Source organism: Sphaeramia orbicularis, chromosome 9, assembly GCF_902148855.1.
Source record: "Sphaeramia orbicularis chromosome 9, fSphaOr1.1, whole genome shotgun sequence".
In the NCBI taxonomy this organism is placed as follows: Eukaryota; Metazoa; Chordata; class Actinopteri; order Kurtiformes; family Apogonidae; genus Sphaeramia; species Sphaeramia orbicularis.
In genome coordinates this window covers 28819704-28825703 of record NC_043965.1, presented here as the reverse complement: position 1 = coordinate 28825703, position 6000 = coordinate 28819704, and positions in this window count along the sequence as shown.

Below are 6000 nucleotides of genomic sequence, written 5' to 3'. Positions count from 1 at the left end.
TCACCTACAAACGGTGATGACGTTTGGTTTCTTTTCCCATTTTCACTCTAAAGCATCTTGAAGTGTATGTTCACATGGAAAGATATGATCCAAAAATAACAAGTCAGTGTTGTTTTATATCACACAAGAAACAATCCTTAACTCTCATCCGATCTCTGACATGCAGCTTTGTTTATCACTTCACCCTTCAAAATGGGGACTACTACCCAGAATGCAGTAGTTTTTTGCGAGCGTGACATCAGGTGTCAACGACTGAAAATAGTTATAGTATTAGTATATAGGGTGGAGAAGCAAAATTTACAATATTTTGAGGCAGGGATTGAAAGACAGTGTATGACCAATTAGTTTATTGAAAGTCATGAGAATTTATTTGCCACAAGAAAATTTACATAATAGAAAATGTTTTTATTCTATGTGTCCTCCTTCTTTCTCAATAACTGCCTTCACACGCTTCCTGAAACTTGTGCAAGTGTTACTCAAATATTCGGGTGACAACTTCTCCCATTCTTCTTTAATAGTATCTTCCAGACTTTCTCGTAATAGTTTTGCTCATAGTCATTCTCTTCTTTACATTATAAACAGTCTTTATGGACACTCCAACTATTTTTGAAATCTCCTTTGGTGTGACGAATGCATTCAGCAAATCACACACTCTTAGACGTTTGCTTTCCTGATTACTCATATGGGCAAAAGTTTCTGAAAAGGTATGGATAATAGTGTTAGGTATGATTATGACATCAATATATGTTTGGTTTCAAAACAATTGACGTAGTGCCTGCTGAGAAAAAACAATTAAATGTTCATTGTAAATTTTGCTTCCCCACCCTGTATAGTATATAGTGAGGCAAGTCAAAGCAGATGTCTAGCTGTAAATATATACCACTATTTAAGGCAGGGGTGGGCAACTAAGTTTCCTATGGGACCACATGGGAAACTTTGACAGTTGTTAAGGGCTGGACAATACACTTGCAGCTCTCTGTAATCTCTCTCTCTCTCTCTCTCTCTCTCTCTCTCTCTCTCCTCTCTCTCTCCTCTCTCTCTCTCTCTCTCTCTCTCTCTCTATATATATATATATATATATATATATATATATATATATTTATACTTTTCTATAATACAAAAACAGTAAATGCAACAATACAATAATAAAATGACAATGTGGTGCACAGAATACAACTATTTAATGAATATTCGACAAAAAAAGACTTTCAAAAATGTGCAAAGCCAGCTCCACATTAACTTTACATGAAAAACCATAAATGCATCCAGCATTGTTTGTTTGCATATCACAGTTCCTTTTCTTTTTCTTTACCTCTGACTTCAGTAAAGAAATACTTTCAAGTCCATGTCTTGTTAAAAACTCTGAATTTGGAATCAGTCATTCTTTTTTTGCTGTTAGTTGACATCTTCATGGGCTGAAACTGACCAACAAACCAATCAGTGCATAAGCCTTATGCAAGTACAGAAAGTATGTGTGAAAAAAATGGTAAATTAGCAGATCCTTCAAAATAAAAGCAGTGGCGTTGTATTGGTTACGTCTATTATGATGATATATATTTGCATTGACTTTTAATTTGCCAATGACCTCATGTGGGCCAGTTAGGGTCAGCTGTCGGGCCGCATGTGACCCCTGGGCCTTATAATGCCAAGGTCTGGTGTAAGGTGTTGTAAAGTCTGAAGGAGAAAAGTACAATGAGTTTGAGGAATCTTCTATTCAGTCTGAAACAGAACATAGACTGTGATGCACTATAGGTTAAAAAGCATTATTGTATCTGTGGTGTGGAGAAATCTGCAATGGCAATATTTTATTCTGGAGAATGATTAAGAAATGTATCTTCATATGCATTCTGTCAAATTATCATATCATTAAGTAATGTGATACATAGTGTTTTCACCACAAACAATCTGATGAGTGATTTTAAGACAACTTCTGCACTATTTTGTCTCACAATGGGATTTCTGACAGTAAGTGAGACTGCAGAGTGTGCTAGAGATCTGCCCCATAGGTTCAGTCTAAAGAAGTTTAATGACAGTGAACCCACTAACAATACAACACATTTCCGCTAAACTTGTTTCCGTGGTTACCAATCCATGCCACAGAGGACATGCACAGGTGGCATTTGGCGGTGAAGCTTTTATTGTTTCCTTTCATTTCATAGTCACAAGAAAAGGAATAACTCCATCACATATTTTTGAAGAACTTCTTTCACAAATCATTAGTGAAAGGCATATATGGTTCTTAGAAAAACATCGGTATGAAGTGAGGACTAATAACATCTTAGTTGACAGTTTGACAAATGAATTAAGGAGCACATTATTCAGTGCACAATTGTTGGATGCACTTAATTAATTATACCATTATCAAATGTGTATGTGAAAATGGTTGTAAAACTGTTAAAGGGAACTTTTAACAATCAAAAGCACCAATACATTTTTTTTTCTGGTTTATGAATAGGTGCTGAATGTTGTTTTCACTAATTTATAATTAAAATATAGCAGTATTCTATGCAGTGCCTCCAAGTTGTATTGTGCCTGCATGAAACCCTTCATGACAGTTTAATTTGTGAGTTTGCAGTGGGAATGCCCATGAAACCAAGTATTGCATGACTTCCAGGGTTGACTACACATATTATCTGCTTGATTCTAGCTGTCAGAAGCATCAGTAAAGTAAATGAGAGTATAAACTGATTGTAGACACAAAGTAGGGCTGCACGATATTGGAAAAAACTGACATTGGGATTTTTTTTATCCCTGCGATATATATTGTGATATGAAAAACTACTCAGGAACATATAAAAGCTGTGTGTTGCCAATGTAAATAGTCAAACAAATTACTTGTATTTCTTCTTTTGGCAACAGGTGCAAAGCACTATCAACACAGAACATGTGTTTCAATATCATCCTTCTTGTAGCTGAAATAATTCCAGATAAGTGATGTTTCTTTTTTTTGGCACTAAGTCTTCGTTTTCAGAGATTTTCTCTTGTTTGTTGGTTATTTTTCAATTTTGTTACCAGTGACTAAGTCCATGTGCAGGGGTGTGGTCTGCATCGGCAAACTGATTAAGAACGATTGTGATTGGTGGATCACTGCGTGCAGTGTGTGCCAGGTAACCAGGTTGAAATTAGATGAGAGCACGTTGAGTTCATTTACCTCCTACATTGCAGGACCTGCGATGTGACTATTGCACACACGTACATTGTGATGATGATGATGCTGAAATGATATATTGTGCAGCTGTAAAACAAAGCAGGTCAAACATGACTTGAAGCACTGGCACACACCTCTGTAAAGAAAAGTATTCTTTATTAATAAGGAGGGCCAGTCCCTCTGTTTGAACATCCTTCTTATTACCACCCATACTTGAATCCAGTCATTTAGTGGAACATAGTAGTTGATCCCAGACCAACATACTGTGATGTTTATGTGACAAGATGCAGCAAGGATCTAGTTCACAGGTGTCCAACATAAGGCCTATGGGTCAAAACCAGCCTGAGAATAATTTGTGAAACACAAAAATTATACTGAGGATATTAACAATCATTTTACTTCAGGTTCCACATATAGACCAACATGATCTCAAGTGGATCAGACCTGTAAAATACTATCATAACAACATATAAATAACTCCACAGTTTTCTCTTTTTTTTTAATTGTAAAAAAAAAAAGTAAAATTACATGAAGATGTTTGTATTTACAAACTATCCTTTCACAAAGAATGTGAATAACCTGAACAATATGAACAACCGGAAATGTCTTAAGAGAAGTAAGTGTAATTTTACCAATATTCTACCTTTTACTAAATTTTTTATGAATCTGTAGATCTACTGGGATCTGTAAGTTCTAATGGACGTGAAAATGATAAACTGAGACATAATATTGTTAAAATTGCACTTATTTTTTTTTTTTTAAGAGATTTCAGGTTGTTCATGTAATTTATATTTTTAAAGGATAGTGTGTAGATATAAACACTTTCATAATGTCATTTCATCAGTGTTCCATAACTTAACAGATCTGTGACCTGTATTACTTCCAGCCACTAGGGGACAATTGAAATGTTTTGTTTGATTATTATAGTATCTGTCTTTACATAGTGTCTCTGGTTTGTACTGTTCTCCAGGAGATTTGCTTTGTTGCTGAGGACAAGTTTTGAACAGTGGCTGTACTTGGTTTCCTTGTGTAATTCACTTATCCTGGCAAAAAAGGACTGAGAAAGTTCAGTTCTCACAAACATACAGGGGTTGGACAAAATAATGGAAACACCTTAAAAAATCAACAAAATATAATTTAATATGGTGTAGGTCCACCTTTTGCGGCAATTACAGCCTCAATTCTCTGAGGTATTGATTCATACAACTTGTGAATTGTTTCCAAAGGAATTTTAAGCCATTCTTCAGTTAGAATACCCTCCAACTCTTTTAGAGACGATGGCGGTGGAAATCGACGTCTTACTTGAATCTCTAAAACTGACCATAAATGCTCAATAATGTTGAGGTCTGGGGACTGCGCCGGCCATACGAGATGCTCAACTTCATTAGAATGTTCCTCATGCCATTCTTTAACAATTCTAGGTGTATGGATTGGGGCATTATCATCTTGAGGTGAAGGTGTTTCCATTATTTTGTCCAACCCCTGTATGGTGAGAAGTCTTAAAAAAACAGGAAAAGAAAAACCAACGAGTAAAAAAAAAAAAAAAAAAAAAAAAAGCAGAACTGTGACATCACCCTTTGGCTTCTGAACTGTCATGTTGAAATGAATAGTTGCCGTCTTGGCTTGTTGGAGATGGCAGAGTTACCATGTATGGGTGAGCTGATGGGTGAGGTCAAGGGCGTCACGGATGGACAGCCCACTACTTTTTGATTCATAACTTTTGAACCAGATAAGTCTAAGACAAATATTACACATAATTGAAAAGGTCTAAATGCCATCTTAAACATACTTAAAGGGAAGAATTTAGTTTCAAACATTTTTAAATGAAAAATATCAAAACTACTGCGACATGGATGGCCAAAAAAAAAATCGATTTTTTGCAAGAATTACAAAGTTCTCAAAAGTGAAGTTCCTATGACATTTTCATCCTAAAATGTATTCAGTGTGTACCTTAAACCCTCTATTTTACAACCTATTAATTGGTTAGAGAAAAAAATACTTTATCATACCTAAATAGCAAGAGTTTTGTCAAATGGCAGCATCACGGTTGGACAACAAAAGTAAATATCAAATTAAACAATTTTTATTTGAATTATCAATATCATATACAGTACTTTTTTTTTTTTTTTTTTTTTTACACTATTTACAACATACAATTAATATTTACATTATATTCAAATGTATTTTGCATAGATATATGCATTTATTAATTTTAAACACTGTGTGTTTAGAATATGATATAAATAATGTAATAGTCAAATATCAGTGTATTTGGAATAAATGTATTTTATTTATGAGAAATTTTAAAATTAATCCAGAATGATGGCAGAAAACTTTGTCACTTTCCAAACATTCACACATTCATAAAACTCCTCAATTTTTTTTCTCACAATTTTTTTCTCATTTCAAAATACATTTTCCTGAAAATATAAATAATTACCCACCCAAAAATATAAGTTTGATGTACATTATTGTAATTAAATTTTTTGACCAGGTGTTAACCTTCCCTTTTTTTTTTTTTTTTTTTTAAGTTTAGTTTATTCCAAATATGCAACAAATCAAAGAAATCTTACCTAGTCCTTAGAAATAAAACAGATAGTAAGAAATCATGGAAAAAAAAAATCTTATACATTATATTATATTCCCTTGACTTGGCCCTAATGCTAAACACTAGCTTGCTGACTTGATCAAACCTCATAACGGACTGCGTATCTAATTGTCAGTTTTACAGTCATGTTAGTGCAACACATTAAACACAACTAAGTAGAGTTGTCTGTCAGGAAAACATGTTTTAATAAATAAACAGAAGCTAAAAGAGTGAGCAACATGTCAATCAAACCCTGGCATTAAAG